The sequence below is a fragment of the Mirounga leonina genome, unplaced genomic scaffold, assembly GCF_011800145.1.
Source record: "Mirounga leonina isolate KUSES-001 unplaced genomic scaffold, KU_Mleo_1.0 Mir_172, whole genome shotgun sequence".
NCBI classification, from domain to species: Eukaryota; Metazoa; Chordata; class Mammalia; order Carnivora; family Phocidae; genus Mirounga; species Mirounga leonina.
In genome coordinates, this window is record NW_023270442.1 from 7,498,841 (window position 1) to 7,516,715 (window position 17,875).

At 39.9% G+C, this 17,875-nt stretch overlaps 1 long non-coding RNA gene across 1 annotated transcript in view; it reads left to right on the forward strand.

Moving 5' to 3' along the window:
- The first annotated feature begins 380 nt into the window (after positions 1–380).
- The window catches only part of LOC118018795, a 47,543-nt gene continuing 30,048 nt past the window's right edge, over positions 381–17,875 (forward strand). Inside the window, exon 1 of the long non-coding RNA XR_004681485.1 lies at positions 381–425. This is a non-coding gene — a long non-coding RNA (uncharacterized LOC118018795). The remainder of the gene's footprint in view (positions 426–17,875) is intronic.

Consider the following 17,875-nt stretch of genomic DNA (forward strand, 5'->3'; position numbering starts at 1 on the left):
TTTGGTGAGATGTAAGACATGAGAAATGAAAAGTGGTCATGCTGGTGGTTTCCCAATGGATCATAAACATCTTCACAGAATATATACACTGTTCAGACTGAGCTACACAGTGACCATATTTGGGACACGGTTACTGTTCAGACACGGTCACACTGCAAACACAAAAATGACTAATCCCCACCCCCTTTTGTCTGCTACTTTTACCCATGATAACTCTAAACCTCAATTTAACCCTCCTGCCTCCTACATAAAAATTAATAATCAGTCATGAAAAACGCTACCTCCTGATGTCCTCCAGCCCACACCTCCATCTTCCTTAAATCCTCCTCAGAATCCTCCACATCCCGTAAGAAGCTCCTCCCAGCTCCTCCCAACTGCCCTGAAATGGCTGTGGTTCCTCAGGAATGCGCTTCTCCTGTGCACACGTAAGTTCAATAATGGGAACTCTGACCCAGCTCTGATCCCAGTGCTCCTTCATCACTGGGATTTATGGACAGTAGGAATGATGTGGTTGGCTCTAACATGAGAATGGGTTTCGAATGATGTGCCATTTCTCAAGGTGTTCAGAATAAACAAGATGGAACCTCATGCATGTCACATCCCAGAAGCTGTGGGCATGTTTTGCTAGCAGCATATTGCCAGCTCGTTGCCCTTGTTCAAAGGTTGAAGACTTCTACTATGAGATCTTTGACATCTTCAGTTCTTATCAGTTTTTCTCACCCTTCATGGACACAGTGAGAGTAAGCTGTGAAAAAAAGCAGCAGACATTTGCACTGTTTCCTGTTTACAACCCTTGCCTCATTCAATTTACATTCACAGCTACTAGTGAGGTATGGTAGATTCATTTTAAAAATGAGGAAACTGGTCCTCAGAGATGTAGGTGTCTCCACCAAACTTAATATCAGTAGTGTGACCAACTGCATACAGTAATTAAGTAAAAACGTCCAGGCCTGAACCCAGGTTCCTGTGTATCTTTTTGCTCTACTGTTGCTCCCTCAGCCTCCCAGGAACCTGCTCCCTGCCACTGAGTGAAAACAATGCTCTCCTCTGCTCTTGTGTTTTGTTTTCCTTCCCTTCTAGAGCATAGCATTCTTCAAGTTAGAGATGGTGTTATGTATTTCTCTGGCATCCCCTGGAGATAGATCTAATGTAATGCTGAGCACATAGCCGACCCTCAGTAAGAAGTCACTGACTGAATGAAACTCATAAACATTTCTCAGAGTCCAACAAAGGGCAGGCATTGTTTCAGAGCAGGGAAACTTTTCTGTCTTTGTGTCACTGTTGCAGGACCAGAGGCTGTAGTTACTTTAATTCTTCAGGGTGCTTGGCAGCAAAGAATTTTTCCTACCTCACAGTTTTTCTTATCCTTTTCTGATCCTCCTCAGAATCTGCCCTGAAAACTGTTGGGAGGTTCAGACTTCAATTCCATGTGCACTTCCTGGGATTTGGTGCGTATTAGAAATACACCTGAGGAGAATGTGGTAGAGACTGTGATGTGCTATCCAGATCCTCCTTTAAGGAAGGATTTGTTGCTCCAGCTGTTGGGGGGCACTGTCGTCACCAGCCTTCACCTATCAGCCCCTGCTGGGACTGCCTGAGCTACAGTGAGCTACCCTGCTCCCAAGGGTGGCACCTTTTCCTGGAATGGCATCCAGTGATTAATCAGTGAAGGTTTGAAGTCTTGGCCATCTTGGTCCAACTCAGGACAACTCTGAAGGGATCTCATGCATCAGCGCTGTCCATTAAGTTGTTGAGGTTGTCCTGCATCAGGATTATGACTCAACTTCTTCTGTCAAATCCTGCTTTCTTTTCTTTCCGTCCTCCAGTGTTGAATCTTAGGACTTTCCTAAATAAACATTTTTGCACGTTAAACTCTGTCTTAGAGTCTGCTTCTTGCAGAAACCAGCTTGAGACAGAGAAGATTGGTGGGCAGTGAAGGTATGGGGAGAAGGAAGGGCTTAGTTGATTCATGTGAAGAAGATGAACACTGAAGCCTCAAGAACATAAATGAATAGAATGTGTTTGGCTGTGGTCTGTTACAGCTGGCCATGCATTACATGGAGAATGTCTTGGTATGTCTTTTGGTGTTGTTAAACACCATTTATGCCTCCTTTACCCTGAGGGTGATAAAAGGAAGGGGCACAGGCTGGAGAGGGCTTCTCTGAGCTACTTGGGGCCGCTCAGGGTTCATTCAGCTGCTTAATATCTTTCTAGGTCCTCTTCCTTTAAAGCTAAGTAGACGGTTTATTTGCTTTTATAATATTTGCGTGATCTGGATCATTCTTAATCCAGTGAATGGGGCCCATGTGCATCACGATGGCCCTCCTGTTTTCTCCCTAACATTGTTGGTAATCCCTGAACTTCTGATTGAGTTCGTGACATTTTTTTTCATTTCCACCCAAGTTCAAGCCTGGTAATAAAGACTTCAGGTGGTCATTGGTTTACTCTTTTAATCTTCCTTTCTTCCCTGGAACCAAAGGCACAGGCCTTCTACTAATTAGCATTTTTTTGGCCGTGATGTCCACAGTAGCAAGCTTGGGGCTCCATTTACTCCTATACATTCCCTGTCACTTAGATGAATTTCGGGGCACTCTTGGACCAGGCCTCCCTCAGGAGTTTCCTCAGCAGGACTAATTTGATATATTGCCTCGACAAATCCCATCAGCCCTGCCTGATTTGGAACCGAGGGTAAAAATAGTTTATTGGGGCAATAACAACAGAACTGTTCTGTCTGAGACAGGCAAATAATTTCCTCTCTGCGCCAGTCCAGTACTGTTTCCCTTAATCTTCTTAATGCCTAAGAAGCTGCTTCTTCCAATGTCCTTAAAGCCATTTTCTCCCCTGAAAGTTAATGCCCTGAGGGGAAAGCAGGCCCATCATTTCTGCTCCTTTGGGCAGGCAGCCTATTTTCTTTAGTTTCATTTGGCATTATATTAAAATGGCTCAGTGTTAAAACATATGATTCATAGTCATTGATGGCATGGGTTAAGCTAAGACCCCACATTGCCTCATCTAAGAGTCCTTTAAGACAGAACCAAACTGGCTACCTGAGTCCTCCTGGGTCTCTTGACGACTGCGACTGCTGATGACCCATTAGCCTACTCACCCAACTTGTGTCCTTGTCGGCTTCTAGGCCCCCGTCTCTCTTGGTGCCTAGCTCAACTTTATTCCCATTTCCTCCATATTCCTGCACGGTTTGTCCCTTACCTTTCTCCCTACACTGAGTTTCCTGTCTTTCCACCCTTCCTTAACTACTCTGGAAAGGACCTCACGCCAGTCAACTGACATCTTCCATCTCTGACTACTTCTGGTTTAGGGGAAGGAGGGGCCAAGGCTGGACTGGTGTGAGTGCCCCCCCTGAATCTTTAGTGACTTCACTGAAATCTACTTTGTTTCACTGTTTAATCAATGCCTCCATTCTCAAATTTTTAAAACCCTCTTTCCTTCCTAAAACAGTTCCTGAATTTTATTCACAGTTCTGGTGTGCCTGTCCAGCTAGCCTAGTATTTTCTCAGCTGTCCTCTTGGATGAAGACCTGCTGTGCTCTGTTGACAACACTTTTTGATGGAAAAGGACCAGGACACCTTGACCTGGAAACCCTCTGCCTATAACAGCTCCCTCCAGGTTTCTACTATTTTTTTTTCGTTCAGAGTCATTTTTGGTGAACTTATAAGGAATGGGATTTTTTGGTAGCTTTATGGTAATCACCTATGTGGTACATGAATAACTAGATCATACAACTTTAATTATAGAGGATTATTTTTATTATTTATAATCCCCCCTTCCATTTTTTATGGATTAAGTTACAAATTCCTTAGGTTCATTCAAAAAGAGGGTATGTGCTGTTGAGATTTTTCAATTAGTTGTCTTCTTAGTGATCTCTTTTATATTAGCTATTAATGTCTGGATCCAAATGCTGTCAGGATTTTAAGCAAGTTCTTAAAAACCCGAAAGGTGTATTTTAGAAGTTGGGGCTGGAAGTGGCATACTTCTCATTTCCTTTCGCTGTGCAATCCAATCAGTTGTGGCTTTGGTCCCCTCTGCCTCTCTTTGGCTATCTGGGCCTTAGTTTATTTATGAACAAAATGAATGTCTTGTACCAGATGACCTCTAAATTCCTTTCCAGACCTGGCATTCTATGTGTCTATGGAAATTATCAACATTTTGAAGTTTGGGATTAGACATTCCAAATCACATTTGAATATGCCATTTTGAAAAGCATTACACTTCCTTTTGTTCAGAAATATTTTTTTGCACACCCTGATTGGAGAATTGTTAGAGGGAGGATCTCTCAAATGAGACTCAGATGGGAGAAAAGAGGGGGAAGGGAGAACTGAGTTTCAAGAATTGAATGAACGCTTCACAGATTGTAAGTAGCTATCTTCCAGTGGGCCCTGAATTCTGGGAAAGGAAAAAAAATGTAGAACAAAGGTTTAAACTAAGTATTGGGAAATTTTTGTGGTTCCAAAAGTGGGGTAAAGTGTCAGTAAGGAGTGTACTATTGATTCTTTCCACTGCAGTGAACTCATTGCTAAGGATTTCTTTACCCCAAACAACAACTTTGTTTACCTTGATCTTGAATCCTTCCTTATCCTTCTTCAGTAATATATATATTTTTAAAGATTTATTTATTTATTTGAGAGAGCGAGAATGAGAGCGAGAGAGTACATGAGAGGGGGGAGGGTTAGAGGGAGAAGCAGGCTCCTTGCTGAGCAGGGAGCCCGATGCGGGACTCGATCCAGGGACTCCAGGATCATGACCTGAGCCGAAGGCAGTCGCTTAACCAACTGAGCCACCCAGGCGCCCCTTCAGTAATATATTTGGTAAAACATTTTATACACACACACACACACACATATATTTGCATATATGATAACTACATTCATATTTATATATTTATAATATATCTACCAAATCAGAGAGAAATCCCATATATCTTGGATATATATTATACAAATATATATGCATTAGGTATCTCTCTGTTTTGGTAGCTAAATTATAGTAAGTACAACATCCTGTTATTTATGCTAGCTGGAAATCAAAAGCTTTCCATGGAATAGAGAGTTGGCTTTCATAGACATTTATTTTCCATGTCACATTTTTTTTCTACACAGGCTTCCCATCTGAGTCCAGGCAGATCTCTCTTTTTTGAATTTCTGGTAACTAAGGACATTTGTGCCTTTCTGTGTAATCTCTTCAAACCTTATAATCCAGTTAAGAATGCCCATTTCACATATTGAGCAGTAATTGATTCCCTTAATAGGCATTTCCATGAACCATTCTCTCTCTTTCCCAGACACTTTTTATCTGTCTGGAGAAGTTTCTTTCAATAGCTGTCTACAACACTCAAGCCTTTTTTTCCCCCCCATACCTGATTCACTTCCGTCTGTTATACTCTTTGTGGCTTCTACTTCCCTCCAAGCCTTCTGTCCTCTGCCCCGAATCCTATTTCCAATGTCTTGGTCTCCAGTTCAAGTATTCATTCTCTTGCTCACTGATTTCTTTTCAGTCATTAAATTATAATTTAAAAATTTTTAAATATGATATTTACGATTAATGTCACTTCCACTTCATGCTGGAGCAAAGATATGTACAATATTATTTTGGACATATACGTGTATATTTTGGGAAGACGTATTTCTTCCATGGGTTCTGGAAGAAGAAGCTTCTTTGCAGTGCTGATGGACTGAATGTCTAAATGAAATAATATTTTTTAAGACACCTAGCTTGGGGTTAGACTTTTAGAAGGTACTCTGTAAGTAAATGTCCTTTTCACTGTCATTGTGGACTTTCATAAAACTCAGTTGATGAATCAGGGAAGATGTTTTCCTCAAGAAGGTTCAACTTACCTGGATCCCTCACTTCATACCATTAGTGTCTATTCTGCCTATTCCCAAGGCCCCCACAGACACACTTCTCATTTTCTCATGGCACGAAACAAGGATTTATGTTTCCAAAATCAAGCCTTTCAAGAGAGATTCACTGTCATTTCCAGGTCCAAAATTCCCATGGAAAGAATTAGTATTCATTCATCTTGTGTGAGGTCCTCACTTCCTGACTATCCAAAAGGTTTAGGTCTTAGGAAGGATGGGATTAACCAAGTTTAGATTTTGCTAGGGGGCATCTGTAGTACACATTCCACAGAGAGGGCAGAGAATTAAAAACTCTCCCAGGCAACTATTCATACCTTTTGCTCTCTTCTTCTTTTTTAAAGATTTTATTTATTTATTTGAGAGAGAGAGAGAGCGTGAGCGTGGGTGGGGGGGAAGGGCAGCAGGAGGGGGAGAGAGAATCTCAAGCAGACTCCCTGCTAAGTGTGGAGCCCGACTCTGGGCTGGATCTCATGACCCTGAGATCATGACCTGAGCCAAAATCAAGAGTTGGATGCTTGATTGACAGAGCCACCCAGGCACTCACCTTTTGCTCTCTTCTGAAGCCTCCAACATCACCTTTTCATTTCTCAGTCTCAGCCTTGCTTTTTATTTCACTGATACATAAAAGCAATTAAAAAAGAGAATTTGACATGTTCTGTTAGTAAATCGAATACTTCTTTTCTTTTCCTTAACTCCAATAACCATGGTTGATCTGTCCTCCTTCATTCTGTCTAAAGCCATTTCCTCTACTTTATCATTAGTTCCCATTTTCTGTCTGTTACCCTAGGACTTCTCTCTTCCTGCATCATCAGTTTTCCCTCTCACTATGTAATTTCCATAAGTATATGGATGAACCATAAAATCTTCTGTTTAAAAAAATCCTCCCTTGACCCACATGTTCCTCCAGCTATGACTCTATCTCTCTGCTCCTCTTGGAAAACCCTCTTAAAATAGTTACCCATGTTCTATATTTTCCTTTCATTCTTCTTGAACATCCTATTGTTAGGCTTTCTTCCCCACTACTTCTCATAAACTATTCTTGTCATGGTCGCCAATGACTGAAAGTTATTAGATTCAAAGGTAAATTTCAATCTTCATTATATTGTAACCATTAGCAAAATTTGTCATAGTTGATCATTTCTTCCTTCCTAAGACATTTTTTTAAACCAGGTAAACAGGGAATTAATTTGGTTAATTACAATATTAGAACTCAACACATATTCTACACAAAGCACTACTAAAATCCATTAAATACTCCTTGTCAAAATACAGATGATAAGCATTTGAGATACATTCTGGTTCTGCTGATAAATGAACTGAGAGTTGTGCCTTCCACAGTTTTTAAAACTGAGGCTAAATTATTTAATAAATCTGGATGTGCAATAAGCCAATGCCCCTTGAGAGAGGAGTTAATTTTTCTTTGCTATCTGAGAATGTTCATTTATTTCTACTACATAAACCATTACTCAAGATCTATAACTCCTACATCCATGAAGAAGCATCATACTCTTAATGGACTGGTGATCCTTTAGCCTAATCCACAAAAAATAAAACAGTTCTTTTCTAAAATACAGGATGTTGCCCCCTCTTAACTCTAATGCAGGAGAAAGATATCCTGAACATCTACTTTACTATGTTACATCATTATTATAGGTCCACCAACACAACACATCCTTATTTAAATTCACACCATACATCTTTTAGTGATTACATCTTATAATGGTTACCATATAAATGTTTGCTGTTATTATCTCTAGGCATCTCAAACATACCACATCTAAAATTAAACATTTTATTGTTCATCTTCCAATCACCTTCAAAACACAGAAGGCATAGACAATTAAATACTTTCCCAATTAGTTCTCCTTTCTTCTCAACCTCCAAATCTCCTCTTCATTTTACTCTCAGACCATAATATTGCTTCTTATTTCACTGAAAAAACCTATTCCTCATGCTGACTTTTCCAATTGAAGTGAAGGCAGTTCTTTTCTCCTGGGTACATAGACCAAAATGCTTGGTGTCAGGACTGGCCCATTTTTCTTATTATAACTCATGTCTAATCTGTCAGCAGATCCAGTTGGTGTTATAGAATTCAGTAATTTTCACCATGGTTACCACCCTATACCAAGAAGTGTCCAATTACCTCTTGACTGGACAACCTCAAGTGGATAACTGACCTCCCAGTGTACACCTTTGCTCCTCTTCATTTTTTTTTTAATCCTTAAAGCATCCTGAGTATTTACTGTCTGCTTTCCTTACTGGAGTGTCACTACCATGAGAATAGGAACCTTTTCCCTTTTGTTCACTGCTATTTTCCTAGCACCTAAGACTGTGCCTGGCATATCGTAGGCATTCAAAGCAATGTTAGTTGAAAGATCCGCTAATTTGTGAGCTCCTTGTCAAACAAGGACCTTGGCTTATCAAACTTTGTATTTCTTATACATAATGCATTATAGACAAAGAGCAGGTGCTCAAAATATATTTGTTCAATGAATCCCTGAGTTACTGGAGAGTAATACAAGAAAGTCCAAATTTCCCTGTAGCTCCTTTTACAGGTTGTCTTTTGTTTTCTTCATTGTAAGGGCACTATAAAAAGTCAAAGGGATAAATCTCTCCAGAATTAATAAAGGATCATTTGTTAGGATGAAAATCTGCAGATCACAGTGGATAAAAAAGGCTGGAGGTAGGGATTTGATTCAATAGGGAGCACGAGAACAGAGCTACCTGGGAGATTATCTGCAGGGAAATGAGGTAATGGACTCTACCTGGGACATTACAACACCTCTTGTGGCAGGATAATGGGGTCTATGAGTTTTCAGAAACTGAAGAAAAAATATCCTGAGACTTTAGCATAGTGAGAAATAGCTGTTGTCCCATCTTTTATCCATTCATTCTTAACTTTCTGTTTGCTCCATTCCTTCTTTCTTTCCTTCATTCATCTACTTGTATTGAGCACTTACTATGTGTCAGACATATGATGAGATGAAGAGACAGACAAGATTCTTTTATCTATAGAATGGATGGCACTGGATTGGGGGGAGGAAGGAGGAAGGAGGAGACAGGCTGAGAAGTACAAACAGAATAAGGTGATAAAAGCTTTAATGTGTTTATAAGAAGATGTAGATACACCCAAGGTGCCATTCCCACACATGAAGACGAATCTCTAAATGAGACTGTGGGAAAGAGGATTTTCCCAGGAAATTTTGAAATTTGTTCTGAATTTTAAAGAATGAATATGAAGCTAGCTGATAGAAAGGAGAAAGACACTTTGGATAGAGGTGATAGCAATGTAGATATGCTGAGAGTACAACAGGGTATGTTCTGGAAACTACACTGGTCCCATGTGTCTAGAGTAGAGACAACATGTGAATGTGATTAAGGAAATAAAGTTAAAGGCAGGTAGAAACCAAATTATGAAGTTCATGGAAACTAAAATGAGGAGTCTGGACTTATTCTGGGTGCTCCAGGAAGTAATTTTAGGATTATAATCAGGAAAGTAAAATAACTACTCAGATTTGTGTGGTAGTAAGGTAACATTAAAAACGGGAGAGTCTCTTTCTTGAGAATTTTTGTGGCAAGCAATGCTTAAGAGCTACTCATTTAATTCTTCTACCAAACCCCTGGAAAAGTATTATTAGGCTCATTCTAACGTTAAGGAGACAGAAATTTAGACAACTTCCCATAGGGATATGGGAATTCTCAGAATTCTCAGATCTCTCACTTAAAACTCTGTAATTCTTAATCATCACTACCATAGTTGTGCCTAGAATAGAGGTGAATAGTGGTGGAGTTGGTACAGGGAGATGAGTTAGCACACTATTTCACTACATCTGGAGGGAAATGATTAGAGTGTGAACTGTGACAATGGCAGTGGAGATGAGGAAAAAGATGATTTTGAGACAAATGAAGGAGATACAATTTATAGGATGGTAACTAGCTAGATGTGGAAGAGCAAGTAAAAGAATGAATGTGAGGTTGATGGTCATGGTAAGTGGGTGGGAGGTAGGGCCATTCACAGAAATAGAGGTAGATCAGGCCTGGAAGGGGTCAGATGTGTGGAGTGTGAGGGGCTTGTAGAACATGGGCAGTTGGATATACAGGATTGAAGCCCCTTAGAGGGCTATGAGCTAGAGGACAACTAGCACATAAACATGGATAATTGACCAAGGGATGATTGGTAGCATAATTAGAGCAGAGGGCTTAGGATAGAGCTATGGAAACTAAACATTTAGTAGATTACAAGAAGAAGAAAACCTGCAAAAAGAGTCTGAGAGGGAACAGAAGGAGAAAAAGAATAAAGTGAGGCGAGAGAGATCCCAGACCCAGGAGGGATTCCAGATTGAGGAGATGGGCAACAATGGAAAATATTACAACAAGGACAAGTAAGGTAAGAACAGAAATATGTCCATTTTATTGGATGGTATCAGGCTCATCGTTCAACTTATCCAAAGAAATCTACTTGGTAAGGAAGTTGGTGGACCCATGTGGCAGATGGAGGGAGTAGTGGGAAGAAAGTGAGGGATTGGAACAGCCCAGGGGTAGGCAAGGGAGGTGTGAAATGCTGGCTAGAGCAGGTTGAGGTCATGGGAAGGATTTTTGGAAAGGGCTGTGGAAGTGATTTGGGAGGGATAGACTCCAAGAAAATGTTGGAATGATGATTCTTTGGTAACAATTATGTTGGGAAACCTCAGAAATAGATCTTTGACTTGTTTCAACTGTGCATGTGAGGTGGGGGGGGGCATTTATGTATATCCTTTCAGCTTTATTCAGACAAATTTATTCAGATTTATTCAGCAACCTGCACAAATATTGCTACCTCTTTATGTACAAAATAGGCTTTTTAATTTCTTTCCTCCTTCTTTACCTTTCTTTTTTTCTATCAACTGAAGCATAGGAACTTGGAGAATAGAAGCTGTGATTTTAATTCACCACCAGTGAATTTTTTTCTTTCAGTAAGTTAGTGTTAGCGGTTCCTACCAGAGTGCTGCCAGGGGAAGATTTTGAGCTGGACTAGGATCCCTGTTTGATACAGTGCAGGATCCAGAATTATCAACAATGTCAAACTGACTATTTCCATAAGCCTTTATCCCTCTCTTCGAAGCAGTCTTTGTCCTTGAACCCAGCTTTTGTTCTCTTGAGTGAAAGACTGAACAATGTCCTAGTTTAGGTGTTTCCATACAAGGATGAGAAATAGCTTCTCCCTCTCTTAACTAGAGTAGGGGCACAAAACTTATAATCACATAGAGGGACCATTGTGAACATTGTCATCATCTTTATGTTCAAAAGTAAAGACTTTAGATAAGTTGGAGTTCATTGATTTCAAAAGCATTCGATTGCAATGAGGATGGTTGGGGAGGGAGTAGAGATAGCGGGGGTAAAATGGATGGGGAAAATTCCTCAGATGGAGTTGTGTTTTTAAAGATTTTATATATTTATTTGAGAGAGAGAGCAAACGAGCAGGGGGGAGAGGCAGAGGGAGAAGCAGACTCCCCGCTGAGCAAGGAGCCCGACGCAGGACTTGATCCCAGGACCCTGGGGTCATGACCTGAGCTGAAGGCAGACACTTAACCAACTGAGCCACCCAGGTGTCCCTGGAGTTGTATTTTTATACCTCAGAGACTGAGGATGCTGGAAGATGTAGAATACTAGGTTGGCTCTGTCCTTTGGCACTTGTATGTAGACTTTAACTTTTCCCAAGGATAAGTGTGGCAATCTGCACTTTCTTCACATCTGAGTGCCACTGGCTTCACTCATAGGCAGTATCAAATGGCCTGGAACCAGTGACATTTGCCTGTTCTGCCAGGGGTTTATGCCAACCCTACCTGGAATCTGTGGTTGTTCTGGTAAGGAGGACTTTGGTGCTCTAGCTGGGCACCAATGAATGTCTAAAAACTCAACAAAATCTTCACACTGGTTACTGCAGATACTCAATGGTAGTTTAAAAGCTGGCACTGACTGAACTATAACCCGTAAGTTAGTCAACCAATAAATAGTGTTTGGGAGCCTTAGCACAACTTGGCAAAAGTGTGACTAGCTGTGGTGAGTTGTTTGTTACATTTAAAAATTGAAGTTTGCCTGTTCTCCTGGTTTCCGAAGAAGCTCACGGTGCTGAAGTCACTGATTACTTGCACACTTGTATCATGCTCACTAATTATTAAGAATAACAACTGAAATTTGTATTATGCTTTCTATTTATACTTTCCCATATGTGACCTTATTTGAAGCTCATAACAACATTGAAGAGAAGGTAATTACTATTGCTAATTTAGAGATGGGGAAAACAAGGCTCAGCATATGTCAGTGCCATAGCTAAAGTCACAGAGCCGGTAAAAGGCCAAGGGGAACTTCGTCTTCTGTCTTCCATGGCTTTTCTCCACCATGTAGGCAGAGAAGTTTGCTCCTATTCTGGTGTCAGGAATCTTTCAGAGTTATATCAGCTAGTAAAATCAGTAGGTTCCTGGGGTTAGGCATTCCAGGGCAAATAGAGCTTGGAGGTTGCTGGAGAATGAGTTTCTTAGCATTGGTCAGCCTTGAGGTCAAATGCAATATTAGTAACACTGAATAGCTTTGCCCTTGAGAAATTAAAACCCCATCACCTCTAACCAGACTTGGATGAAGCATGTTCTTAGGTCTCATGAAGGGTTTAGCACATTCTATTTTAATGTAAGGCATGGGAGCCTTAATAAGTTTTTGCATATTTTCCACAAAAGCATGTAAAGGAAGAGTGAAAAGAAGAATAATTGGAACAAAATCAATAAGTTACCAATAGCCTTTTTTCTGTAATTCAAGCATTGAGTTTTTTTCACCATAAGCCAATCTTCTAAAGGAAACAGATAAAAAAAATGAAGTAATTTATTAATATATGGTACATTAAAAATACTGTATTGGTTGAGTAAATAATGGTGCATCCACACAATGAGTCACTGCAGTCTTTAAACTTGATGATGCTGCAAATATCTCATGAAACAAACACATACACAATATATTGTTATTTTTTTCAAAAGCAGCATATGTAGCAATATGAATGTGTGTGTGTGTGTGTGTGTGTGTGTGTGTGTGTCTAGGGAGAGATGGAGAAATAGGGAAGGGACTGGAAGGATACATACAAATGCTTAGCTCGTTTCTACCTCTGGCTCAGGGATGTGCTGGTTGGGTTATCTGGGAAACAGATATTGTGACACAGGAGTGCAAAAGGATTATTGGGGATTCAACAAATGGTGTTGGGAAAACTGAATACATGCAAAAGAAAGAAATTGGGCCCCCTCATCCCATGAAAAGGAAAGAAGTTGGACTCTTACCATATACAAAAATTAATTCAAAATGGATCAACCACCTAAATGTAAGAATTAAAGCTATAAAACTCTTAGAAGAAAATAGGGAAAAGCTTGATAGCATCGGATTTGATGATGGTTCTTTGATATGACAACAAAAGCACAGGCAAGGAAAATAAAAATAGATAAATTGGATTCCATCAAAATTAACAACCTGTGCATCAAAGGACACAGTCAACACTACAAAAAGGTAACCAATAGAAGAGGAGAAAATATTTGCAAATTATAGACTTGATTTGAAGTAAGCATCTAGAATACATAAATAATTCTTACAACTCAACAAATAATCCAATTAAAAATGGGCAAAGGACTTGAATAGACAGTTTTCCAAAAAGGATATACAAATGCCCAACAAGCATATTGGAAGATGCTCAACATCACTAATCATTAGGGAAATGCAAATCAAATCCACAATGAGATACAGCCTCACATTCATTAGGATGGCCACTATCAATCAATCAATCAATCAATAACAAATGTTGATGAGGATGTGGAGAAAATAAAATCCTTGTGCAGTGTTGGTGGGAATGCAAAGTAGTCCAGCCACTCTGGAAAACGATATGGTAGCTCCTCAAAAATCTAAAAATATTTTTACTGTGTGATACAGCCATTCCATTTCTGGGTGTATTTCCAAGAGAATCAAAAGCAGAGTCTCAAAGCAATATTTGCTCTTCCATGTCCAGAGCAGCATTATTCACAATAGCCAAAAGGTGGAAGCAACTCATGGACAGTGGATGGGTAAACAAAATAGTCTATATACATACCATGTAATAATGTTTGCCTAAAAAGGGAAGGAAATTTTGACACATGCTACGACATTATATTAAGTGAAATAAGCTAACCACAAAAAGACAAATACTATATGATTTCACTTGCATGAGGTGTCTGGAGTAGTCAAATTCATAGAAACAGAAAGAATTGTGGTTCCCAGGGCCTGGGGGAGGGAAGGATGGGCAATTGTTGTCTAATGGGTACAGATTTTTAATTTTGCAAAATGAAAGCTCTGAAGGTTGGTTGCTCAACAATGTGAATGTACTTAACACTACTGAACTGTGTACTTAAAAATGGCTAATTAGGTAAACATTGTATGTTCTGTGTGTTTTACCACAACTTAAAAAAGATTAGTGGGGAGTAAGGAGTAACGTCTGTTAAGGAAAAAGGGAGGAAAGAGAATTAGGCACGGGAACTATCACACTGTGATGTAGACAGTCTCTAGGAGACTGTCTAGGAGAATTCTCGTAGGAGTTCTGGAGCAAAGCTCACCTATTAGAAGGGGTCACTTTGGGTGGATACACCAGGCCTTTGCATCACCTCTTGACTTTGGTTATCATGAATTTGGCCACCGTGCCTTACTCAGTCATTGTCAGGGGCTGCCCTGAGATGAGTAGGACCTCTGCTTGAAAGCTGACAAGTGCTGAAGGAGTTAACAGTTGGAGGCTGTCAGGCAGGCACACTCCTGGAGCTGGGCACCAGTTCCTTCTTTGAAAAGGGATCTGAGTGACAGATCTCCATGTCTGCCACATGGGAGTAAGAGGGAGTTTTATCTTCCTTCAATTTGCATTTCTGTGTATCCCATATTTCTAACAACGAATAAAAAATGACTTTTTAATAAAAAATAAATGAAAATAATTATAATATATGGCAACCAGTAATCTTAACTGTTATTAAATATCCATTTAAGATTATTATGTGTAGACCCCTACCATGTAAACAAACACATTCTATCCTAATAAATCAAGGAATTATGAATTCTCCTGTGAAGCTGAAAGATGTTTGTTCTGCCATGTTGGTTGATATTCGTCAATTTGATTTTGGCATATGAAATGGGCATCACTGTAGATATTGCCTACTTTAATTTTATCCTACCAGAGTACAGAAGGCATTCAGATGGATTATTGCAAAAATATTAACCACAATACACAAACCTTGGAAAGTATCATTTTATTTCTGTTGAAACAATGAAGTTATCACAACAGGCTTAAAACAGTGGTGGAGACTTCCAAAGCAGGCAACCATAGATGCAGGAAGACAGTCAGGTGTGGTCATCCAATAATGCTATTAAAAAATTGTCAGATCCTCACATGAAAGGCAACTTCTAAGAAGAAGATGCAAGGGAAATCATCAGAGTGACAGCTCTTTTAACTTTAAATTACTTATGGGTTATGTACCTGCATCTTGGGTAGGCTGGTGTCAAGAGGGCTTCATTCACAAAAGAATAAAAATTCCCTAATTTCAATGAAAGGAAGATGAACTAACGGAGCAAGAAAATTGTAGAGAGAGTTACAGATCCAAAGGCTGAGAGAAATGCAGGGCGGTTGGCTTTTCTATATCTGTCAGGAATAACTGCATTGAGGTATTGGGAATTCATCCATGCAAAATTACTTGAGTAAAAGATTACTTTTTCCTACAAACTCACAAAATAGAGGATCGATATACTGCTAGGAGATAGAAAACACTGAGTAATCACACATATCAAACTAAAACTGTTCCTGCTGTACACTTCTGAGACCTGGTTTTATGTCTAATTAAGCAACTGAAATGATTTATGGGCTTTAACATTTACTTTAAAAGTGGAATTTGAAGGGCAAATCTGTCTTTCTAAATTTTACCGGTTTAAAAAGGTATCTTAAGTCACCAATGGTGAGACTCAATAAAATCTCCAGTTAAATGACTCTCCTGAGTTTGGATAAGGCTAAACTGATCAGAGTAATTTACCAAAATTTGGCAAGATTTTCAAGCTTGCTTAACCTTGTGGGGGTTTAGGAGGGTTTTTGGTTTGTTTTGTTTCTGTTTTTGTTTTGCATGCATTCAAAAAAAATGTCTATTCCATGATAGGCACTGTTCTAAGTGTTCATGATATAGCAGTGAATAAAACCAAACAAAAGTTTCTGACCTCAGGGAGTTTAGCACCTAGGGGGAAGAGGGGGGAAAGCCATAAATAAAACACAGAAGTGAATAAGTTTATATAGTAGAGGATGATAAATGCCATGGAAAAGAACAAAGGATGAAAAATGTAGAGGATGATAAGTGCTGTGGAAAGCAATAAAGTAGGAAAAATGTACAGGGAAAAGAAGGTGAGGAGAAGTGCAGTTCTAAATCAATCTATAGAACAGGGAAAGGTGACATTTGAGCAAAGACTTGAAAAGGGCTCCAAAGTGAGTGATGTGCCTGTCTAGGAAGAGTGCTGCAAATAGGGGAAATAGCATGTGCAAAGGCCCTGCATCAGTCTGAGCAGGATACTGATGACACAATCAAATGGGGTACTTTGAGGAGAGTTGAAAAAAGTGATTATTTACAGAGATGTGCACAGGTTGTAGGAGAAATGACAAAGAACAATACAGTATTCAGGAGGAAAAGACAGTGGAGCCCCATGATCATCACTGAGCCTGAGTGGGTGACTGGTAAGTGGTTATTGGAACTCAGAGTAACAAACAACTGTGTCAAAAGTCTGCCTAACAGGAGCTGTGTGACCTAAGGTTAAGGAATGTGTGCCTGCAACACTGCAGGAAGGAAGCACAGGGAAGGAGAGAAAATGAAAGACTAATCTCACTTTCATCCCTCCTTCAGATCTTCTGCTGGGCTCCCCATTGACCACGTGAAAATTAAGAAAGAGAAACCTCACTAATGTGGACTCCAGGGGCTAGAAGGGGAGGCTGGAAGGGGGGTTGTGCCATCCATGTCAATTAGAGGAAGAATTGGACCCCAATGGAAGAAATGCAATAGGAAAGAATCATCAATTACAGGCCCTAACAGGGAAAGATGTTTATTGCGTGTTCTAGAAAAACTATCCGTGCAACTCAGCAGATGAGAAACTATCATCATCCTGAACTCTTGCTTTTCTCCAATGGGCTTTCATTCAAAACAACCCCTCTCTACTTCCTCTTTCTTCTCTATAAAATAACATTCCTCTTTTTTGTTTGCTGGACTTGTCTATGATTTTTGCCATAGCTTGCATGTCCCAAATTGCAGTTATCTGTTATTCCCAAATAAACCTCTTGTTGCTGATAAAATAACAGACTGATTTATTTTTAAGGTTAATAGCCAAATCCACCTGGAAGCAGAGGGCCAGAGAGATCATTGTGGTAGGTCATAAAGTTTATCCTTACAGGGCACAGAGCAGTGATGAGAAGGAAGGAGACTAGGTATCGGGGGTGAATGGAAAATTTATTTTACAAGCTTTGAAGTGAGATTATGGCTGACGTGAAGAGGAATAGCAAGAATGCCATTGTAATTACAGAAGAGGGATTGCGTAGAAGAATACCAGGAAATGAGGTCAGAGAACTAGCAGACTAGAATTTGATGGGCATTGTCAGGGATTGTAAAGCCCTTAGCTCTTACTATGAGTAAAACAGGGAGCTGTTGGAGAGTTCTATGAGAAAAGGTGACAGGAGTTGGTGTGCCTTACAAGTGTATCGCTGGATGTTGAGTTAAAAATAGACTCTGTTGAGGTGGCTGGGTGATGGACATTGGGGAGGGTATGTGTTGTACTGAGCACTGGATGTTGTGTAAGACTGATGAATCACAGACCTGTACCCCTGAAACAAATAATACATACATGTTACTTAAAAAAAATAGACTCTGGTGAGACAAGGGTGGACTCATGAGACCAATGAGGATGCGGTTGCTTAATTCAAGCAAGAGAAATAGCAGTTTATAGGTGGACACAGTGAA